Source organism: Bombus vosnesenskii, unplaced genomic scaffold (genome assembly GCF_011952255.1).
Source record: "Bombus vosnesenskii isolate JDL3184/JDL3185 unplaced genomic scaffold, Bvos_JDL3184-5_v1.1 scf7180000013263, whole genome shotgun sequence".
Lineage (NCBI taxonomy): Eukaryota > Metazoa > Arthropoda > Insecta > Hymenoptera > Apidae > Bombus > Bombus vosnesenskii.
Genome location: NW_022882923.1, coordinates 2,709,767 through 2,735,239, shown reverse-complemented (window position 1 = coordinate 2,735,239; position 25,473 = coordinate 2,709,767). Strand labels below are relative to the sequence as shown.

General features: G+C 33.4%; 1 long non-coding RNA gene across 1 annotated transcript in view; it reads right to left on the bottom strand.

Moving 5' to 3' along the window:
* Window positions 1–23,492: 23,492 nt before the first annotated feature.
* LOC117232975 overlaps window positions 23,493–25,473 on the bottom strand; it is a 222,352-nt gene continuing 220,371 nt past the window's right edge. Inside the window, exon 5 of the long non-coding RNA XR_004493234.1 lies at window positions 23,493–23,891. This is a non-coding gene — a long non-coding RNA (uncharacterized LOC117232975). The remainder of the gene's footprint in view (window positions 23,892–25,473) is intronic.

Here is a 25,473-nt window from a genome sequence, read left to right as displayed (position 1 = left end):
ATGACAAACATTGTTAGGTTATATGTTACGTTTCAGAAGAAATTTAAATTTATATTTGTTGTAATGTTAATCTTTGAATAAAGAAGAAAATCTTCCTATGTATTATGTAAATTTTACGAGTAAGATGAGAATTGTAGTTCGTTGTCCTGCAATGTTCAAATGGTACGTAATGTTATACTGTGACATAAATCGAGAAACTATGTACTCGATTGTCGCAAAAATTCACAGAAGAAACACACACCTTGGAAAGATGATTCATAGATTTATTCAAACAAGTTTAATGTATTCGTTCGCTTGAATTATGTAATAGTATTTCCGCGGTCACAAACGTAAATAGTACTTACATAGATTACAAACGGAATTTTCTTACTTCCATTAATACTACTTATTGACATTTAAAATATATATATATATAACTTCTCCGGTTATAGATATCTATGTTAATTTAATCAGTTTCGATTGGATGTGCCTAAAACACAGTTTTTTATGAATTCGTAAAAAAATTTAAATCTGTCGAAATGTATGCATAGAATACACATATTCCAAAATATATTGACACAACTACTACATTATCTTCTTTATATATTTTACCAAGAAGATTTAGAAGTTGAAAGAAACATTATTAGTTAAGCTAATTGTAAGCATATCTCTAACGGAAAAGGAGTGAAAAAGGAAAGCTATACTTTAGTAGCAAGGATTGATCCTATATTTAACAATTACGACACAATCAAATAATTTGCAAATAATTTGCATTCTATGAATAATTTTAAATTCACATAAATAAATTCATCGAATCATATTTATCATACTTACGAATGTATGGATTACAATAAAAAAAAATATTCGCGCGAGGAAATACTGTCCGAGAGAAAAGAATGATTCAGCTCTTTAGATATGCCTCGGTCTCACTGTACTTTTTTTTACAGACGATTCAATGCATTGGGTTTCTGAATAGCATACAAGGTAAAAGAGTGAACCACAAAGAAAAATCTGGAATTCATCAATTGGCTGTCCGTAGCAAATGGAAAATTACTCTGTCGTTTATAGGTTTTCGTGGTCAAGTGGCTACAAAAGTTAAATAGAAACTGGTTACGTTGAAGACCAGGTTGAATTGCAGTTCAGAAAATTAAACGGATCTGAAATAATGCCTTTTTTATCGTGTTTGACATGCATCAAATCATTTCATTTTAACCGGCCTGTTCCGTGCCACCTGTAGTTAAGGGGAAAAGCAATCGGATTATTCCAAAATAATAAGTACCTATATGTAGCTTTCGACCATTTAAATATTCTCAAAGCTTGAAACATTCTGTAATTCTGTCATTAATTAGAAATTAATACTACAGATATGAAAAACAATTTCCTTTACTTTGATACATATTGGACCAAAAAATATTCTCTTTAAATTTCTATGAACACGTAGTGTTGTAAAGTTTTTGGTTTATTATATTAAATCTAGAATAAAAATCGACAAAGCTGACAAAAATAGGAGTTGATGAAAAAGATGCAGATAATTAAATCTAAGAAAAGATTATATTATAGAAATCAGTATATTCCATGATACTTATGTGTTCATATATTCTATGGTATTAATGGTCGCTATATATGTTAATATTTTGTTACAAGTCAACATTTGACGTGCCCTTTTAAGAAAATGTGATGGAACATTATTACTTATTCTTGCATGCATTGAATTTAAAAAAATGAGTTTCCAAACAGGCACTAAAAGGAAAATCTCGTTGAAATATACGTACATACATATTTACTTAAGCAAGCATATTTGCTAAAGTCTTTCTGCACATACGATATTCCACGAGTGAAAGATTACTCAATTCACACCATGACGGGTTTTCACATTTTTCTTATTTTGGATTCAATAAGATTGCATTTAAAAATCAATATTTACTATGAATGTACGATGTAAGTAGAGCATAAAAACAAATATCGATCCTATGTAGAAATCCGCAGTAAGCTGTCGATAATTGAGCTGTATTCCGTTTATGAACGTTTTGTAGCAATGCTTGCTGCGCTGTAATCAACACTCGATGCGGATCAAAAGTTAATCACCGTGAGATACTGCTCGTAAGCATTTAATCGTCGCGAATTCTGGCGTTGCAGTTCTCGCTGTAAGCGCGTTTTTAATTGCGATTTGATTACACTACCTGAAAAAATTGCTAACTGAATGCCACGGAGCACAGTTTATTAAAAGTTGTATCGATAGATAATATCTCTCGGAAATGTGACGAATCTAACAAGAGTAGAACTATTTAATGTTTAATTAGTCATATACTAAAATGAATATGATTGTGTCCTAAGAGAAAAAAGTGCAGTGTTGATATTAAATGTTTGAATTAGAAGTGATAAAAATCGAACAAACTACAGTTGATGAAGTTTATTCTCCGAATTATTGACTTATAACTCTATCTTTTTTAAATTGAAAAATACACATTATTTTTTATTGTTTTCATAATCTAAAGTTAGCTACAGATACTGTAGCTCATCAACGTCATCATTCATTAAACATCTAATATACAATTTATATACTTACATATCATAGGATGTTGTTGACACAAGATATTTATAGTTTTATGCATTATGTGACAATAAGCTAAGTATACTTCAATGGAAAATAACAACGATATGCAATGTCACTCGAAGATATTCATAAAATTTTTCTTAGATTTTAATGTTGAGTTCAACATATTCTAAATACTCAGCAAACTCGATATTTTGTTGCGATCATTTCACCATAGATAGAAATTACTTTAATAAAGACAATCAAACGTGATTATCAATTTGATCCTACACTGACCCCTCTCGCCGAATTCTTATCAGAGATATTTGAATCAATTTAATTAAATTTGATCTCGTTAAGAGTCGAATCGCTCGATGGATACATATCGTATATTATTTCCCATTATGATTTAGATATTTGAAGTTTCCATTTCCCGTGAACGATATGACTATCGTGTAAATAATACCCGGCCCCTTGGAATAAAATGAAACCGTCACTCCCCAGTAAGAAGATATTTTACCGAATTCGTTAATACCAGAAGTGTTTTTTATGGACATCATTTATCTTAATAATCCTTGAGCTTAAGGGCGCAATTAATCAGCCATTGAGGTCATGAATAATTCATTCGGTAGGAAAAGGAGACTCTCCCCGAAAATATTCCACCGTAACCGATCTTAATTCGTGCCATCCACCCACTGCCATTTAATTCAACCACTTTCATTGGCAGGCGTGAGCATTCTCCGTCGTTGCACTTCGTTCCGTTTAAGTTCAAATTGATAATAGTTCGGTTCACCGGTTACATTACGTGACTTCACCCTCTCACGAGGAAATAATCGGCAACTCGTTCACGCCAGGAAAAAGGAAGAGTCGCTGGAAATGTCGCGAGAGATATGTGGAAAGTGTTGAACGGACGGTAAAGTAATACAGACAAATAAAACACATATTAAACATCCATAAGTATTTAGGGTAGCTTCTGATATTTAATATCTTCTCTGATATTTAATCATTTAATTAATAAATATAATACGTTTATTTTCTGGGTCCACTTATGCAGTTGAACTAATATTATTAATGTAATTTTATCAATGACGAGGTACAAGTTATTAATATTAAGGAAATCTCTTCTATCGCAGTAACAAATTTTGGTAATAAAAAAAATTAAATTTTATATATCATCAGTCATTTGATTATGAAGAAGTCTATAATCTACAATCTGTAAATTTACTGATATTATTAATTAGTAAATTATTGTGTTATCTCTGGACTGTAAACTTTTGTGCAAATTCATATTATGAACATAAATAAGAAAATGAATTCTACATAGTGATTTGTTTTGTCCGTTAAATATTATAATCTTCATTTTACTTTGGACGTTTTTGCGCGTTATATTTTTTTTTGTACATTCTTACATTTTTAAATTCCTCATAAATGCATACACACACGTAGCGTAGTTATTTCAACCACGTTACATGTGCAATATAATGTAAAATATTAAGTGAAGTACTGAAGTTTTGCAATAAATTTAACGAGTTTTCTAATATTTATGACATTATAATAAATATGGTTTTCTGTTCGTGTAAATAGGAAAATGCAATTAATACGATTTATTTCGATTATACACAATCCAATGGTATAAGATAAATATTATAGATACAGTTGAGATTTATTAAATCTTTTGATGTTTCTAGTTAAATGAGAAGACGGTCGAGCGTTTCTTTAAAATAATGAGATCTCATAATGATATTCATATAATTATTGATTGTATATGTTTTGGGCGGTTTTAAATGAGAAAAAAGGAGATGAAGTTTTAATGAATTTATTCCAACATTGTAAGGGTATAAAAGGGAATGAGAGAGAAAGTAATTAAAATAGTGATTTATAAGCAGATTTGTAAACTCCGATTTATCAAGATTGCTGAAGTTATGAGAAAGTAGATTCTTACGAAAGTAGTAAAAGTAAGAAATATTGTCCAATTTTCTAGTGTCGATTTTCTTCACCCTGAAATCTGGTACGTGAGTAGACATAAAGATTCTGAGGAATATATTTTTGCTTATATAAGAAAATATGCATATTATAACATAAATACTGTGGACGTAACAGAGGAAATATACATATATTATAGTAAATATTCATATAGGTGTGGGATGGTGTGACGTTAGCGAAAGACGTGGCTGATTGTTTATAAACGTTGTTAAGATATGTTAATGTTGTCAAGGAGTGTTGTGAGCGTTACCAAGGTTTGTTACAGTAATGGTAATGCTGCGAGAGTTGAATTAATCGTGATCGAGAGAAGTTCATCGTGTTGCTGTGACGTAGAAATAGTGTTAAGCGAATTCGTGAAGTGCGATATTATATTCAATTTTGTAAGAGTGTTATAATATTGTGTTTATCATACTGTCTTTTCTGTTAATTTATAATAAACATTCCTACATAGGAAACCTTCAAGTCATTCCTAGAATTTCTTTACATATGTACTTTAAAACACAAATCTATTAAATCTTGATCTAAAAAAAAAAGTCTGGTGCAATTACAGTAATCATATCACATCTATTTAACCTAGTATCGTTTTCTTCAACTAACACTTTGAACACTTGAATCATAAATTATACAACTTGCAATAATGATTGCTTACACGTTATCTCTGTTTTTTCTCACTTGATAAGATACAAGAGATTAATTAGAGCAAACAATAAATTACTACATGTTTAAGTAATATCGATAGCTTTTATAATTAATACATAAATATGTTTCCCAGTTAGAAAATTTGTTTTTACAAAACTGTTCTTAGCTACTAAATTTATACCTTCAATTAATGCCAAATTAAGAGACGTCAGTTCCACAAGTTTAGAGTGATTAGTGTGATAATTGCAAGAAATGACTCACAGCTAGTTGATTCACTGAGAAAAACGTGACGCGTACATCCCGCAATCCGTTCGCATCGATTAACCCAGTTCGCGCGTAAGATGCTGATCTATCAGGATCACTTGATTTACCTTAGGTTAGTGATTTATGAAGGTGTTATCCAACGAGATTTTGGACGGTACTTTAAAGCTGCACAGTGTGCTCGTCCCTTCACCCTTTGAAAACAGGCTGGCCCGTTTAGCCTGGTATTTTTCACTTACCTTATCCTTAGCAAAAACCGAGATTTAGAGAGCACCTGACCGAAGATGCATAGTGTATACTTTAAAATTCTGAATGGTTGTTCCATCGTGCTAGTAAAAGTGAAAAGTAAAATTATGCTCAGTCGCAGTGGGAAGGTTGTGAAAATTTCGAATCGTGAAATTACGTGAAACACGATTGTTTAAATTTTATCGAGTCACATTTTATCTTTACTGATCTTATAATGTGTTTCATCGCAAATAATATTTGCAATTTTGATTAATCAAAATTGTTTAACAACGTAGAACTACTCGGACATACTGTAAAATATAGTGTTATATATTTCACATCATCAAATGTGATCAATGCTGTGTGTAGTAGTGTACTAGTAATGTTTATAACATAACGATATTAGTAAAATTTGCTAGACATGCAAAAATACAAAAAATCTTGAGAATAAAGGTATAATTACTTTTTACACAGTTCATTCCAATTTTTTGGTTAGTTTATCACACTATCAAAGGATCAATTACGATCGGTAATTTATGTATTATTCATATCGTGTGCACACAACATTATGTTCTGATTATTAATCAACACTTCTCCGAAATTATGTATCTATGAATAAACATTTCCCAGGAATTTATTAGAAATTAGTCAATCTCGGAAACTAGTCATGATTCCTTGCTCATGGAAAGTACCAACTATAATAACCTTGATAATCTCGAGATTATTCATTTCCACGTCAATGCACAAACAACTCGTTGACGTGTTATATGAATCAACTAATTGGTAGGTCTTGGTAAAAGAACATTTATATGGAATTATATAATTGAAACTTTCTTCCGATAAATCCTTGACAGACTCTTTCAATTAGTCACCGCCAATCGTTAAAGTGTACCCAAACTGTATGTACGAATAATTTTAATTAAAATTATACGATGAAGATAGTATAATTATATACATATAACGTTTTGACTCCAATGAAAATAAACGTTAATTTTATTGATAGCACCTACACGTTCTTAGCAATTGCAAGAAATTTTTAGCGTCGAAAGTACTGATTTTCCAATCAATGTTACCCAAATGCTTTTCAACCATCTTAGCATTTACCATAAATCCTTACTTGTCTTAAATTTTCCTTTTTAATGCTCTATATAGAATAATAGTGACCGGATAAAATTTTTAACACTTCTCCATAACGTCTTACATGAATGTTTCGCCTTCAAATTTTAAACATAGATGCTTCTTCTCAGCATCTTTGGAACAGTGGTGCATATTCTCTCTGCAGGTTGCCTAATGTAAAATTAAAAAGTGCTGTATCACTGGCAGCGCGCTACAGCGTTGCACGCTTATCATCAGCGCGCTTCGAAGGCGGCAAGATTCATTAACATAATTAAAACGGTGGCGAAACGGAATGAAACGGAGGCGGCAATGCATATGAATAGTTTACGGCCTTATTATTAATGTTGATGCCATTAATCTATCCACGTGGCGTGCCACGGGAATCGCAAGGTACGCGGCTTCTATTCGAAACGAGAATCACACCGCATACCTTGGCCTGAAATTAATTTCTACGCTATTTTCGTTGCTCTTGAATGACAGTTGACGTCTAAAGTAAATGATTAATTCTGAAATGCCGGTATCAAATTCGAATCTTGTTAATCGAGTTCTGTTTGAACGTAATTTCACGTATATTACGTTTTGTTATATTAATTTAATTCGAAATTCGTGACAAAAAAAGGAAAAATTGAAACTAGTGGATTGTCGTAAAATTACAATTTTAATATAGTGTAAGCATCGTTCCTTTCAGGAACCTCTAAAAAAAATGCAAAGTTAGCACATTTTTGTACAGCTGGCGTTTTATTATGTGACGTTCGTCACTTCTTTCTGTAACTTCTCAACAATTTTTTATGTAGTTTGATAATTACATTTTTAGGAAAGATTTTTTTTCAAATAGATTTTGCATGCCTTTATGCCATTTCTTATCATTAATAGATGAAATATGTTTGATGAATGAAACACGAGACACGTTGTTTGCAGAATTACAATTATCATATTTAATGATACGTTTTTAAAATAATGAATTTTTCCTTTTATTTCGTGAATTTAACTTATAAGAACAATATTTTTTCCAATTCAACATTTTATTACTTGACAGAAATTCTTGTCAAGTAATCTTGTATTTTTAGCGAATACACAACAGAAACGCTATGATCTTTCCGAATAATCCAATATTTAAGTATCTATTCGTTTATAAATGACCTCGAAACGTGTTCCTATATATATACAAATTTTGTTATTTAAATATATCAGATAACTGTGAAATTTGTGCAAAAATCTATCGCATCAATAGAACAGTTTCATACAAAGTAACATGTAGAATTATTAATACGAGTAGTTCACAGAACTTTTCCTTGCGTTTTTCGAGACCAGCAATAGAAGTCACTTTATGGTAGCAACGGATAGTTTCAGAAAAATACGCGGTCTCTTCCTGTCTGTATGGCGCGTGCCTATGACGTCGATATTGGGTCCTGTTACGAAACGGCTGTTGTTTTCAATTTAAAAAAGTTGTGCGCGTGCTTTTGGTATACAGGTTTCCGTATTCGTACTTTTTATCTGACAAACTATGTGCTATCTGCCGAAAAAAATTTTCATTTAACATCGTATTCGAGTTACTCGATCTCTTTTATGATGTTGCAAGATGCAGATACGTTGCAAGATAGCTATACGTGTAATTAAACGTGAGATGCTCTCAAATTTATTAATTACCATAATTAAATATTATATAGGCAATTATTTGATTATTAGGATTCAGGTCTAAATCACATTGTTTTTAATTGTTCATATTCTATGTCATTTTTAATACAAATTTGATACAATCATTATCTTTGACAAAAATTTAATAAAGATTGACAAAGAACTGAATATAAATAAATGAGAATTCATTATCAATCCTATCTAGAGGGAAATGCAGAAATATAATATTCAAACGAAATATTGATTTCTTTTCCTTAAGCGAGTCGCGTAGAGAAAAATTTGCTCATAGATTATTCCAGTTTTCCTCTCCACAGCTGAAGATTCCTATAAACTGTATAAACGAAAAAATTTTCCAAAGAAGCCATTTCACTTGGAGAATGTCTTTAAAAAAAGAGGAAGAGAGCCATAGAACTGGTTCCTTCAACTAAGAAAACAGCAGCACATTTTCCTCTTCGATATCACGTAGATATTGAGAGAGAATGGTAAAGCTCGTGGATAAACGAACCTCGTGGTTTCGTTTAATTTTCAAGCAGCTCCGGATAAATCTCGCCAGTAATAGCAGATAAGGACGTTTATGCTTTCGAGAATGAATTACAACTGGCATTTATTACGGGGCATGCCAGGGTGTGTATTATGCATAGATGTGTACGCATATATGTATGTATGTCCTTATTAGCGTCTAGTACGGACCGCATAACTCGCTTGGCATCGATTATTACTTACGGCCCACAGTAAATTATCCGCAAAGCACCAACGCAGGAACTTCGAAAGACAATCTCGATAATTTCGCTGACTTATCGTTACTCCCGCGGACTCGCTCGACGTGTACACGCGTGCGCCTATTTTGCATACGATGTCTCTCCACGGTTTGTCGATTAGCAACGAGTTACGGGATAATGTACACTTATGTCGCGTCTACACTCCCTCAATGTTGGATTAGAGTTCAATTTGTGGATTATACTGTAAGCAAGAAGATAGCAACCGATTGGTTATGGTCCTAGTCAGATTATTTTATCGCAATCAAACTCGATAAATCTTCACTAATGGTTAAATCCAGCTGTACAGCAGGTGTGCGGGAGTAAAACACAAATACATAATCTCATGATTGGTGATCGGACAACATTTAGAAAAGTAATCTCGATTTACGTTGGAAAGGTGATTTAGCAGTTTCTCCACGGTTTATCAATTAACGACGAATTACCAGATAATATTCACTTACATCGCTTCTACGAATCCTTGACGTTGGATTAGAATTCAATTTGTGGATCGTACTGTAAGTAAGAAGATAGTACTGGATGGTTATAACTCTAGACAGATTGTTTTATCTTAATTGAACTCGATAAATCTTCACTAACGGTTAAATCCAGCTACACGGTATATCTGTGGAAGTAAAAGACGTACACGTAACTTTCTGATTGGTGATCCAACCGCATTTAGAAAAGTAAACGCGACACGATTCACGTTGGATAGATGATTAGAAGTCTAGTGGAAGTGGAAACAATGGGACAGAGCAAATTGCCTTTTGCTGGCGAATAGAAAGCCGAGGTTTCTTAATGGCGAACAAAGTTGCTTGAGAGGTAACGTCGCACGATTTCGTTGAATGTCGACGCGTTCGTTAGGCTGGAATTTTGCGGGCACGCGGTTGCTTGTGTTTAAGCAACGAACAGTGGCGAAGTGTTTCGTTCAAGTTCTATCATTTCGAGAGTTTTCCTGGAGTAATTCTGCGTACTGCCTCGAATCTCTGAATGTTGGATCGACCAACCGGGGATATGTTAACGAGTGTTTGATTTAAGAGATTGCAATTTTTAATGCGAAGTTCAGAATTGGACAGTGGTACATTAAAATATAAAGATTATGTTTCGTTATATTCAAAGTTAGATTTATTTAGTTATGATTAAGTTTAATGTTATTATTACGAGCAGAAATGTCTGTCTTTTCTTATTTCTACACAGTAATGGGTATCTACGTCGATATCAGTATCTATACGAAAAGACTTTATTACGTTTTTATGAATGTAAGCAATAATATGTTACTTATATGGAACACGGTTCTGTATTATTATCGCTTCAACTACAATGTTATTTTGGGTCTATGTAAAATATTACTATATTTCAGAAATGCAAACCTATATTTGAGAAAATAAAGTCCTAGGGCCGTCTTAAAATGTATATTGTTTTTTCTTCCAATGTATGTGAACCTCTTGAATGTAAAGAAGTAAAAACGGCTTAAATAAATATACTTCCAATTTCCATCAAATTTTGTCAACCTGTTACCTGTTTTTAAAAAGCATCTTTGAATTTAACCCAACAGGTCCTTCCCATTTTTTATATTATATCCATATTACGTTAAAGTACTTACTTCCTTTTAGTTACAAGTTAACATGAGAATAACAAAAAATCAGCAGAAATATACTGTGTTTCGGTCTATTTTTGCTTTTAATGCTTCACGACACGAAACGAGGGCGTATACAAAGCGACTATAGAAAATAAGTTCGTTGAAATTAGCCAGCAGAGAATATACAGATCTGAATTCTCAACATAGTTCAATAAAAGAGAAAAAAAGGGAAAATACCAGAAGCCTTTAATAAAACTGCGCTACGAACGACCTTCGTTAACGCACTGTATTCTGCTTGCAGCGTGCTCGAAATTCAGCAGCTCTCGGAATATAGTGGTGCGTTCACGGAACGGCTCCTATCTGGTTGTACCAGGAGGAATATCACGGACGCTCGCGGTGGCAACGTAACGTGAATCGACGACTCCAGAATCGTTGACCTTTCTCGTCGTCTAATGACGTTCGTAACGACCGTCAGCTGGAAGTCAAGCAGATTGTTTACGTACGACAAAGACTTCGAAACGAACTGATGGTATACGTATACGTCGACGTCTCACCTGCTGCCTTAAAGCTTCGCCCAAGCGCAGAAATGAATACCACTTCGCGTTCTTAATGACGTGATTTACTCGGTCTTCATTTGGTTAAGCGAAAAACACTCGCGACGCTCGCGACTCGTTCGTATAGCCAAGGGAAAGGAAAAGCTGGCAGGAAGGCAACGGCTAGCCGACAGGAAAATTAGGACACCCGATATATAGATAGCGGACGTTCCGTTGGTTCGCTAGACCGATGTACATCCCCGTTCATAACTGTTAGGTGACTTACAGGACGTTTACAGTGAATTATAGTGGCTCACGAAAGTATTTCAACGCTTACCATAAAAAACGTTTATATATATTCAATGCGTTATATAAAACGTTTACATACATATTCTGACTATTCACGCTGGGCATGTCAAAAATATTTTGCATTGAAAGGATGAATAGTTTTCTGGATAATTTAAATCAATTGTAACATCTTACATGAAACTGGGAGATGTTCTAATACTTATGAACGATGGTGTACGATGACTAGAGAGAGGCTTTGGAGGCAGTAGGGAGACGGCTGGGTGGTTAGTGGGTGGCGAATAGGCAGAGAGGGAAGAGACGAGGGTGAGGCGGCTTCTAGAGGCTAGAGAGTGTCGAGAGACCCGTTCTGGGAGTGTGGATGGTAGTAGGGACTCCCGAGTGAGCTGTTTGCAGTTCCTTCCACAAGCCTCCAGTTTGCATTAGTTTGCATACGTGAGTGAAAGTTTAAAGTTTAGTAATTTAAACAGCCGCGCGCTGTCCCTTTTCCGAAGAGCTTCCGTGGATATATGTGCATTCGCACATATATTACGTGCATTCTATATCGTGCCATACCACCGGCTATGCGCACCACAACCATGGCCACGTACAGGTTGCCGGCTCCCGTGTCTGGGAATATTCAACGGATGCAGTTAAGTATTCCTGCCGCTGGCCCGACTCAACCGTCCCTCCCCTTCTCTTCTCCTCTTGTCTAGCCCATCTCTTTTTTCATATTGGCACGCTCCATGAGAAAAAACAAACTGGCCCCGCATTTACTTCGCATTCTCGACGGACTTCTTTTTTTCCTTTCCTGTATATGTCGACCAGATGCCCGCTGGCTGCACTATTTTTGAATACTGTTATCATATTTTCCAGATTTTTCAACGGTCCAGGAAATTGAACGGAAAATTTTGATGGAGTTTCGAGTAACGACAGTCGTGGAGTTTCTCGGCAAATCCTCGATACGCTCAAGTATTTTTATAGATGCTGTTAAAACTAAAATAGACTATAATAGGAATTGATTGAAGTTAATAAATGAAATTTGTACGAACACATATAGCAGGAACGTACGTCCCATTAAATGTTTAAGAATGTTGAAATGACGAATAATAACGAACAATTAAATTTAACGAGCTACTAACTAATAATTAATTACTAAAACGTAATAGCGCGATTATGTTACGTACAAATGTGTCACAGACGCGGATATTCATTATACACGTGTTGTTTATACAGTATGATAGATATGAAGATTCATTTTGCTCGGTCCCTTCAATTCACGTTCACACGGCAAATAATTATTGCCTAACTTATCAGTTAGTATGCTTTTCATTAAAGCGCGTGCGATATTTTGCGGATATATTTGAACGAACTGAAATAATTTTTCAAGTGGAATATTTTACGCAGCATGCCAAACCGACAAATGAGTTGATCGTTTGTATCATATATCATATTGATTTTGTATTTTTTTTATATCGTCGAGGGTGTATTAACCTTCTCGGAGATCGATGTTTTTGATTTCGAAATATATTTTCCTGTTCCAAGTAATTAATCCTAGATATTCTGATATAATGATCTATTGTCTTAGAACAGGAAAATTTAACCAAACATATAATTGTAGCTGTAAATTTTCCAGTTTTATAATAAGGAATTTGCCCGTTCAATGAGAAAAAAAAGTAACCGTATAAAGGAATTGAAACTAGTTTTCATGTACTTTCAAATAGTTAACAGTAGAATTTGTGAAAGTTTTGGGAAATTTCTCATGTTTACAAAAATATACACGATATATCCAGGGAATTGGGGAATGAACTGAAACAAAGAGCTCTTACATTTATTCGTAATAACAAGATATTTACAGTGACTACACATCCAATATTTACACATCACTACAGAAATTTGAAAATGAAATGTCTATAGAACCTGATGGGGAAATGCATCGCTAGAAATGAAAGATACGTGCAAATACCTTTCGTAGCCGTCGTAGGTTGAATAGAGATTTCAAGACTTCTAGCCAGCTCCATGTGTCCCGACAGTAATGGAAGGATTAAAATTTACAAATTTCTTTTTACACGATTTTAACCTAGAATTAAACGCGTGCTCAGCATTCCACTTTCCCGCAATTTTCGTTTTTTGTGGCGATCTTGCTCTTTGGAAGCCGCTATTAATAAGAATCCTTTCGATTGAACTAAATTCCCATTTCTATTCCTTCCTCCACTATTCCCACTAGTCCTTTTGCTTGCGGCTTCCCAAAAGTACGAATTCCCTGCCACGTAGTTTCATTCCCCCTTCCCAGCTTTTCCCAAATGGCTCCTCTCTTTCTCTCTGCCTGGCATCGCCACCAATGACATAGTTATTTTTCGCCATGGGAGGAAGAAAGACGGAAGTCCGTGGATGGGGATGAAGAGGAAGATTCGACATCGATACGTTACATCTCTCTGAATATATTACTACTCGGCCACCGAACGAATAAGCACGCGAATGCTTGGTCGTGCGCGTACTTACACGGGGTTTAGTGATTTACGATATCGCGAAGCTACTTTTCGAAGCCGAGAAATGCACTGTGGTTGAATGCTACCGAGGACTCTTTTCGGACAACGTGTTTTGTTATTTATGAACATTACCATTTATACAGTGGTCCATGAAAGTATTCAGACATTTATAGAAACCTTTTATGAACCTATTATGAGTCTTATGCGAAGCATTTTGAAATGTTCTTGGCACCGTAACGGGGCACTACTATATTGGTGACCATATCAGCAAAATTAGAAACAGACACGCCAGGAATCATTGAGAAAATAATCAGGTCAATGAAAACGCGTCTACACGCTTGCCTTACATTGTAAGGTGATCATTTTAAGCGTCTTCTGTGGAGGTAATCAGGTAATGGACGACAAAATACGAAACTCGTTATATTTTATAAACAAGGAGAAATAAAATATATAATTATTTGAACTACTTTTCATTGTTTTCGGATATACAGCCAATCTCTGAAGTGGATTTCTCATATTACGGTGCACCTTGCACTACATACATCTACTGTTTAATTTGTATTAATATTAGAGGAAGACTTAATCCATCTCTTAATTAAAAAGTTAAAAAAATCTAAAAATAAAGTGTTTGTCAAATAACAAAATGGTTCCGTAAGAGAAACGGCAATTTTATTGCATATTGATTTTAGAAAACCAATTTAATCGCCTCACAATATCGTTATATGTATTACGTTGATTGTAATGAATAAAATTATTGCGTTTCGATTTATACGTAATTTTGTAATTAAAATATATTTTCTCACGTGTCCGGATACTTTCATGCAGTAGCAGCGTAGCTCGATTCTTTTGATTAAAGTTTCATTAAGAGCGTGTTTATGGGAAAGTCCGGGATATGTTATGGCTACGATGTATGCGACCCCTCTACCTTTAAGTGGATTTTTTCGAGTCGACCGAAAACACCGATAAACGTGGATTTGTGGACCGTGCATTCTGTTCCGATTCTGTGGTATGGGTTTGTACGAACTTCGATAACGAAAGACTTTTTGGAATATAGCCGGTTTTATGGAATTTATTTATGGTATCGTATTTTGTTCGTACAAAATTACCATTCTCGTGAATGGTTAGAATTGGAGAATGGACATTTTTTAGCAATAGCTTGTTAAATTTTGCTGCCACGCTTAATTTTTTTAAATAAAGAAAATTATCTAATGCTGATTAAGGTACATTAAGCACTATCCAATATAATTTCCACAATAATTAATTTGTGCATGTTTTATGTTTTCAATAATCGTCGTCCATGCAATTATGGTGAAGAGCGCGACCGTCGAAAGTTAAAGGAGATACAGTATACTGTCTACACACATATGTCTGATCACAGAGAAACCATTTATCCTTAAATCATAAACACTGGATTTCCATTACATTCTCTGGTATACAGCATGAAACACTTAAGCTACAGTTCTCTTTGTCATATTATAAAATGTTCATACCTTACTTTTTTCTTGTTACGATATTATTATATATTTATTTGTTGACGTGTAAATTTTAAGTATTGTATTAATTGTAAATGAAAGCAAATTTATTGCGCCATATTTTACTTCTGAATTAGTTACGTAGCAAAGAGTTAAAAGATCACAAAGTATAAAATTCTTTACATTAAATATATTACATCACATTTACATACATTTACATACATTATATGACAAAGATAAAATTGTCAACAAACACGATGTAAAACGAATAATTCTCACAGTTACTACTTTCTACGATAACTTATTAACTATTTATTGAATTTTTGTAGGTATATCATGTATATGAATCTTTCTTCTATCAAACATTTCAATATTTATAGAAACGTATACCGAGTATATGTTTAAACAAGTACTGATATAAATACGGTGTACTAACTCGTGCATCAGGTAAAATGCAAATTTGTATCCGCTTTAAAGCAGGCCACGAGATCTTTTCTTATTCTCGTTATTCTCCTCCGTGCTCCATTTCTGTCTTGCAATCAGTGACATCTCCTTTGCTCCATTTTCAGCTCAATTGCGCGCGTGACTTTCTTCGCTCTTGCCGTGCTATCCAGGCAACAGAAATCCGGACTTTTATGAGACGCATAATTGCCGCGATGTAAGGCAACTCCAGACGAGTTACTTGCTACGATAATCATCCATACAAAGGAACAACGATGTTGCACGGGACCTCCTCCTATGCAACCAGTTTCTATTTTCGTGGTGTAAAGATCGTTCGATCTGTAATCGTCGTTACGGGTAACGCAAACAGAAATCTAGAAGATAAAATGAGAACTTGATGATAAATATGCAATGTGAATAGATTTTTATGTACGTGTGGAGAATTTAATGTAATAACAAGTAATATACAAAAATATATAAATATCTAAAATTTAGTATTTGTTGTAGGAGTCAGTAAACGAAAGATATGTTAGCCTGGGTCCTAGTTTTTTAGTTGAATTTATACAAAAATAAAATTAATAAATACTGTAATTTCATTAAACGTTAACTAAAGTTTCTTTAATATAAACATAAGGTTTCATTGAATAATTTGACAAAAGAATATCATTTATAGAATGAGTATATAATTTTTGTTCACTGTGTAAAATTTGATTGTAAAGTGTCAAATCTTCTGATAAAATTATAATCAAGATTATTGTTCACAGCGAGTGTAGCCCATCAATAAAACGCTGACCTCTTTTCATATTTGTGGTGAAGTGTTTCTTAATAGGATATCTTAAAGTTGTCTAACTAATTAATAGTTGTAAAGAACAAAGCAAAAGAAAAACTGAAACATGCTGTCGACAATAACGGTACAGAGAATGGAATATTAAGCGATAATAACATTAGGTATCGCTTCATCTTTGTTATGCTTCAGTAAAAGTTTAAAAAGCATTCTGTGTATTAAAAACAACCACAGGCTAAGAGATAGTAATGAAAAGCTTCTGACTTGAAAATAAACAAGGGCGAAAAAGAAAAACTACAAGATTGATATACTAAATTAGTTACAAACAGTGATGTACTAGCATTCTTTATTTATTTATACTTATCTTGTATCAAATGTCGGAAAACAAAAGCATAGATGTATACATGTCCCGCCTTTTATCACTTCACTAGAACCAGTCTGTGTTTATTTTTAACATACATTTGTTTGTCTGGGGAAGATTACTTTGTAACATATTCTCTACAGTCTGATAGCAGAGTATGTATGATCAACGATTAAAAACTATATAGTCGACCACAAAATTCTATCATTTGTCGCTAGTAAAGTGTAGTATTTTTTATTCTGTAGTGGATTATTGAAATTGTAAAGTACATGAAAATAAAAGCATTTAAAGTAAAAAAGTAAGAAAATTGTAAACAATGTAAATGTGATAATTTATAACTCTGCATAAATATCATAAAGAAATTAATTTTGTCGGAAGAATATTATGAAAAGGGAATACTTTCAATATTGAATGTTTTTAGTTAATTGTTTTGTATAAAAATCAAGTATCTTAATCTACATGTCGAAGGTCTTTCCCAATACAAATCAAATATAACGTTTCATAACTCTATCACAGTTTCACAGCTTTTCCAATAGAGATAAATATTTTTAATAGCAACAGAGTGTCAAAACTTCCAAGAAAAACATGTCCTGTTATATATTGTCAAATAAAAAAGCTTATACTAAAAATATTGATAGACAAGGCAATACCAACGAGTTCCGTATCTGTGCGCCAAAAAGTGAACCGGTTTATTTTATTTTCGCCTTAGTACAATTATTTTCACGTTATAAGAATTATTTCAAGACGGAAGTTATTATAGACAAGTTTACAAACGCTTCATTCCTTCTTTTCCTGTTTATCTTCAAGATCTACATTTTCGATATTTCCATCAATTCTACGCTTTTACACAAATTACAATTCAATGCATTAAAATTAGCTTACCAAACCTGTTGCGAATAATTCTGGATCTCTATGACCCAACTATTCTAATTAAATACTAATTAAGAGTTAAAAAGAAAATTTAGGCAGTATATACCTGAATTCCAAAATGCAGGAAACAAAGTCCTGAGAGCATCATATATTCCATCTGACTCTATTTCAAACAAATACTAATTTGTATGATAACATAGAAAACATAACATTACAAGATAACATTACAAGAAAATAAAAAATTTAATGCAATTTTAATTAAAGCGGGACACCAACTATCATCATATCTGTCGTATGACGATTATAATAACGCATCACAAAGTTGAACATAATGTGACGTAGCCGCTTTACCATTACTTGGTGCACTATTTCCGGTGTTTGGATAGTCGTGCGTTTTCAACACATCCAACTAAAGCATCGTCGGGTTAACAACACTGTTCGCGCGTCGTTGTCGTTTCAGCACTTGGGGGACGTCGAAGCTGTATTTCGCTGCAATTGCAGAGCTGCAGTTGATTTTGGATAATTTCAGAATTCAAGAGAGCCGGTCGGTCTCCATCAGCGGAGAACCAACCGGTCGGAATTACTCTTAGCTTTCAAAGCTGCTCCTAATTTCATAGAGACTCATCAAAGTCTGTCGAATTAGCGACCGGAGCCTATTACGTGCCGTAACGTAGTTACTCCAAACGTCAGTCGAACTGACAAAGTTTGACGATATTATCGATGATCACGATGCACAAATATTCAAGTGGCAATCCTGTTCAGTGATTATCAGATTTTCGAAAAAAAAACAACAATTATAACGTCTTGTATAGATTGGTTAATTCACTTAATGAATGTAACTAACGTAGGAATAAGTCTGGTTGAATTCTTTTATTATTTTATTGGGATATTGTATCGTAGATACTGATCACACAGAAATCAAACTGATCAACTTCATCAACTAAATTTTTTGGTTTTTAAGAAATTAAATACTAATTGCACGTATTGACATTAAATATAAATTCTCAAAAAATTGAATTATTTAATTAATATTACAAAATTTGGCTGATTTTATTTTCGCTGAAAAATAATCGATTACTAATAAGATAGTGCTACTAAAAATAGATAACTAGTTTAAATATCGCAGGTATGGGATTGAATTATCGATACAAAATCGTCACAGATATAAAAGAAAATGATAAAACAATTTCTAGAATTTTTAATAATAACTTTTATTAAAACACTGACCAAATTGTAATCCTTGTTTATGATTTAATAAGATCAATTTATACAAACAAAGAATCAAATATAAATAGATGTGGCGAGAAAATAACATTCCTTTAAATTTTTAAGACTTTGCATAATTGAGATCATCTGTAGGTGACAGCTTGGCTACGAAGTTTGACGGGGAAGAATTGATGACCTAGATACTTTAATTGAATGGTATCCGAACTAACTTGCAGAAATTTTAAAAACTGCATCTCTTAATCTCGACAACTCAGTCAAACGGACGCTCAATAACACTGTATTATGTTTAAAAAATTTGTCTTAATGTCTATACCTTGAATGTGTTTTTTAGGTCTCTTTACCTATCAAATAGTACATAGAAGAGAGTGAAATTATAAGAAAAGAATATTTAGAAATGTTGATTCTGTAAAAATACAGCGAATTCTTTTTTCTATTTTCTATTTTCTATTTTCTAACTTTTCAAACAATCCAGTAGATTAGCGTTGAATCTGTTGCACGTGGTCAGAACATATATTATTACCAATCACTAACTGCTTGTGTTGTTACTTTGTCACACTCGATATAAATTAAGCAAAGCCCCCGAAATATTGCAACTAAGATTACTCTAACATAGCACTGATAAATGTTGCAATGCTTAAAATACTGCATATTCTAAGGGGCAAGGCAGCATTAGCACATCTATTACAAAATATTGTAATATCACTGTATCGATTTTCTTTTTTAATTTTTACTAAATTGCAGATGTTCATGCATTTACGTGAAATTTAAATGTTCCAAAATGTACAGAATGCACGTAATATGCAAAGATACAATATTAAATTCTATTTTTTTCAGTGGGTTTATAAAAATATGAATAAGTAATAAATTACTATTGCCATATGAATAAATTACCATTTACCATTAGCACTAAGGATAACTCACGGATAATCACGCTGTAATTTTCGTCAACATTCTTTCTCTCCAAAGTCCAAACTTTGCAGCTGTATCATTACTATATTTCAATTCCATTAAATTTCAGTAGTTAGGATCTAAACCCGGAATTACGTTGTCTTTGCGAAAGCAATTCTCTAAACTGGCAAGCTATTTCAACTAAAACTGCAGCGATTCGGGCAATATCAATAAAACCGGTGGAAAATGAAGCGGATGCAACAACTGTCAGTTTAAAAGCGGAAAAGTAAATTGCACCAAACAGTTCCTTTGTGACGTTCTTCCTTCTTCTCACTCTCTTCTCCGCGAAGAACAAAATACCAGCATAATATCGATTCCTCTATATAAATATCGCGATCTATTCATTCAAAACCAGCGATACTTCATCGTTAACGAAGAAACCGGAGAGAAAATTGTCCCTATTCGTTTTCACCCGCGAAATTCTCGATTCTTCCCTAAGGTTCTGTTTATGCAAATGTTCCAGGACCAAGAGGTAGGTCGGCGGGTATTTCTTTTTTCTCTCGTAACTAGCAAGCAGCATCAAAAGCATTCTCTATCGAGTTCGGATGAAATGGTCGACGCTGCCAAACCAGCCACGGATTTGCGCGGTCGACCAGGATAACGAGTTAAAGTTCAGCAAGCTGTTTCTGGCCGTGTGAAGTAAGAGCTGATTAGAATGCGGATGAGGTCGATCGGCTGGCTATGCTGCCGGTACCGGTGAACATGTATATTCAACGCGGTTTCCAACCGAGAGCCGAGTCGAGGAATCGATTTCGTGCCTTACAACTCTCCGCTCTTTGAGAAGCGGGCCCGACGCTGAATAAAAAGAAGTGAACTGATTTTAATGTTAAAGAAGGGAACTAATTTTTACTATTATACTCCTTTCGCCGCGTCCGTTTCTGTTAACTGATTTATTTCCCTCTTTTGGGGGCTAAAAGCGCGGATTCAAAGAAATTATGTACCTATTATGGGACACGAATGAAACGCGACTGAGAATAGGTTGAGAAGGGAGTAAAATCTAAATATTTCTAATCAGATGTTTCAACGATCAACGATATCTTTTTGTATTTATTTGACTTCTAAACTTAGATTTCTGGAAGAGATAATCGCTAAATGTCTGTAATATCTTTAAATGATAAGCGATGAAATGCTAAAGTTAACTAAGGGATGTATGTTTTTATATTTCACTTGTGACACGTATGTTATCTCAACTTTTCGATTACAAATACACTACTGAAATATTAACATTTTCATTTAAAATTTTAAAAATCTCCAAATTAAATAATCTGTCGCTTTTCTAACTTTAATTATTGCGTTTACCAACATCACGAAGCACAGCGGACTTTAAAAGAGAAAGGGCTAAAATTTGAATCTATACCTCTACTGCATGTTCGATGTGAAATTTCAACAGCGATATTAAAAAACAAACATAAAATGCGAAGTGGAACTTTTTCGACTAAGAACTCTGCAAGGAAAGCATTTCGAAAACGAGAATTTCGCTGTGGAAAAATAATATTTAAAAGTGGGTACTTTTGAAACGCACTGCTGAAATTGTTAATGATTGCTTTGTCTTCAACGCGAATACTTTCCTTGTTTCCGATAGAGTATAGAAACCACATGTTAGAAGAATTGTTGGCGCGTCAAATTCCGAAATTTCAAACGATTTCTACCTCTATTGACTGATTGAAATTGACACGTCTATAAACAAGATGTGAAAAAGAAGGAACAAATACTTTTGATTTCATTCGAAACGTTGAACGCTTTTATCGCTGGAAAAGGATTAAGTTGCTTGATACAAACGTTCCACGAGTGTGATAGTACTGTATTATCCCGGAAAATTGGTTCAACATATCGATAGATATCGAGATTAACAATTTTCCAGCGGAGGAAGTTGAAAGGTGAAATAATTCGTGCAGGCAGATCGAACTTTATCATTTACTTTCGTTGCACTTTCGAAATTTCATCTGAAGATAAAATCCTAAATACCTGGATACACCTACATAGGTTACAAATGCTTGAACGCAATAAAATGGAAGAGGACGTTGGGGATACGATGTATAATGCTTGCGCAAACATTTTAGCAGGACAGTTTTCAGATTTTACGACCGTGTACTACTTTCTACGCTCCAGCAAGATATACTGGTAACCAGTTATCGGAATCGAGCAGCGGCGAAAAAGTCATGCAAAATTACGAGATCCTATTCGCGAAATAAATTTCACAAATACTTATAACAACAACAACAATAAAAAAAGGAAGAAAGAAAGAAATATGCACAAACTGACGAAGGTATTCGAAAATTTGTGGATATCTTTTATGGATATTATCATGTGTATCATGAGATTCGACTATGTTTGTGTCTGAATACTCCATTGAGCCAACGTATGTTTGCTTCATGGCTGTCTTTAGAATTAAGCGAATCATTTCAACATATTATTTTTAACGATTATCGGAGGCACCGGTATGTTCGACGACTAACGAGAATAATGAAGTGTTCCTTTTGTTTGAAATCCCTCTATATCTCGTTCGTTTCTTTTAACGCAACAAAAAGGATAATTACGTTGTAATTATACATTGTGAAGCGTACTCGAAACTCTGTAATGCGGAAACTTCTGTCCAGATCTGTTTGAGCACCCTCCACGACAGATATAATCGCAGGTCACTGATCGTGGTTTTGCGGGTTAACCTTACATGCTGATATTAATGGAGACCAATACTTAAAGGGACTAATTGGTACTTCCCCGTTAATTTCCTCGATTTTCTAGATACCCCGTCATCTTCAACGATCGATATAATTTCGTTCTTTTAGGACAAAACATCCAAAGTTTCACGCTCGAGTAAGCTATCCCGTTATAGACTAAAAAGCAACTTTTAGAAATAACGAAGACTATAATATACATGTTGAATAGATTGAAATATTTGTATCGTAAATTTAAGAAAAGTAAAGAATTTTTATTGAATATGTCTACAGATCTTTTAGCTTATTACTAACATTAATACTACCATTTATTCATGTTAAGTAGGTGTATAAATATAATTGTGTAAAACAAACAAATGTCTAGTGCCAATAATTCATGCAAATCGTAACAACTTCAATATTAATATCTATGAAACTTATGTAGACATATATTCTATATCATACATATCAATTCTGAAGGCTAATAATAAAACTACAAAACATTACAATAGGAGAAGTGAAATTTACCCCTTTACGTTATCGTTTCGTAGTTGTTACATTTACATTTCCATAAAAATAGAAATGGCGGAAAATAATATAAAAGGATTTGTTATTTATTAAGGAGTTGTTATTTATTTAATTACCACGAGAGATATCTAAAGTTTCTATAACGTCATGCCTCGAAGTACTCAAGAATAAAGCAGAAATCTGTATCTTTTATCTTCTGTAAAATAATCCAGTAATTACATATATTGTTTTTATGTAACCCTATATGAAAATGATAATCGTGTTTTTTTTATCGTCTTGATACGTTTCGGTACACCCAACGATTCGAGGTTAGAATACTTGCCATATACCGTTTTCTTGAGCCGGTGCTCGACTTTTATCGCTGTTATCGAACGTATACACGTTATAGATTGTATCGAGGGCACATTGTCGAGGTACATCTCGCCAGAATGTCGTTACCTTTCACCGTATCAGGTTGAGGTTTCCATTTGTGCCTTTCAACGAATTCTTCCAGGCATTTCATGCTCGCTGCATTCTTTTCTCGCCATCCTCTAACCGATCTTTACCTTCTTTCACGGTTTTCTGTCGCGGACATAGGACGTCAAACAGAGAGATCTATATAGAAACAAAACCGAATTAAACTTGGAAACGTTTGAAGTCAGTTGTCCTCAAGATATTATTTAATAACGTTTCATTTGCGAGAAAGATTGGAATTTTATCTCTAAACTGCGTTCTTTCTTAATTCTCTTTCCTTTTTCATTTTTATTTCGTTTCTTAATTGGTCAATCGGACGAAAACTTTAGTTTTTGTTTGAAGGAAGAGGTCTTAGTTCTTACTGATTGTTTAGATTTTTAGATAATATTGGAATTTTACTTAATTCGCATCATATAATTTCCGTTAAATTTTTTCTTCTTTCTCTTTCTTTTTTTAATTAGTGCAGTACAGCGAATTTTTTTCCAAAGAAAAAATTAACGATACTTTCTTTTAATTTGTTTATGGTTGGGGGACCTGAAAAGAATATGAAATTTTATATATGTATCATTTTTTAAAACTCTCGACTTGCTTTGTATAATTTTCTTTATTTTTTAATTGATTAAGAAACTTCTTAATTTCACTGCAAAGAAAAAATAACAAATACGAATACATTTTAAATATTAATTCTACTTTATCTTATATTTTTCTAAATAATTTACCTTTACAAATATTTCATAATTTTATCTGATTTTTGTCTGTTCAGATACATTTGATAAACGTCATTCGGTTTTGAGACACCATAGAAATAGCAAAAGAAAAAGACATAATCGCAATATTTCCTTTGTCAGGGAAAAGGAGTAGCTTGAGCTATGTCATTTGAAAAGACCAACCGTATATAGTAGGAGGCTTTAAAACCTCCTGTCGAGTTCCTTCTTCCCCTTGCAACTGTTTCTCGATGCTTTATGCAGAACTGCCTCCGCAGGAATAGCCGAAGGACTTGCAGGACTTAAAAAACAGAGCCTGTCAAGATCTAGCGTGTGAAAACGTGCTCTCACCTCTCCAGGATTTCGGATGAAGGATGGACAGAGCAACGAGCGGTAAGATTGCCAGCTACGATGTGCAAGAAGTCACGTTCAATTTAACACGTCCGAACGTACCTAGTATTTCTAACTGTACGATTGCCTATTGTAAAGAACTATTTCTCCACCAAAATTTCAATTGGAAATGAAATATAAGTAATTAATCATATATTTTCCTAGATATTATTATTAAAAGGTATTATTAAATTAAAAACATTAATAAAGCTGTTGTTAAAAATTACATACTTTGGATTTAAATATATCATTGAGTTTAAGCGATAGATACATATTGTGATCATATCCATTTTTTACATTTTAATAAATACAAATATTTTTCTGATAGAGTGATTTTGTTAAGAATTTATAGAATTAATAAAAATTGATAAGACACATTCTCATGGAATTCCATTAAATATTTGCATAATAGCTTCTATTATTTTTATAAATTCAGGAAAAATTATCTCAAGAAAAACTTTATGCTGAAATATATTTTTAAAATATATTTCTCACTACCCTAAGAAATTTTTGGGTAGAAGAAAAAAAAATACGATTGGATCGAAAATCACGTTACTTTAACGTGACAGGATTAAAACAAAAAGTACAACAATAGATTTTCCGATATTACAAAAAAAGGCCAGTTTGTG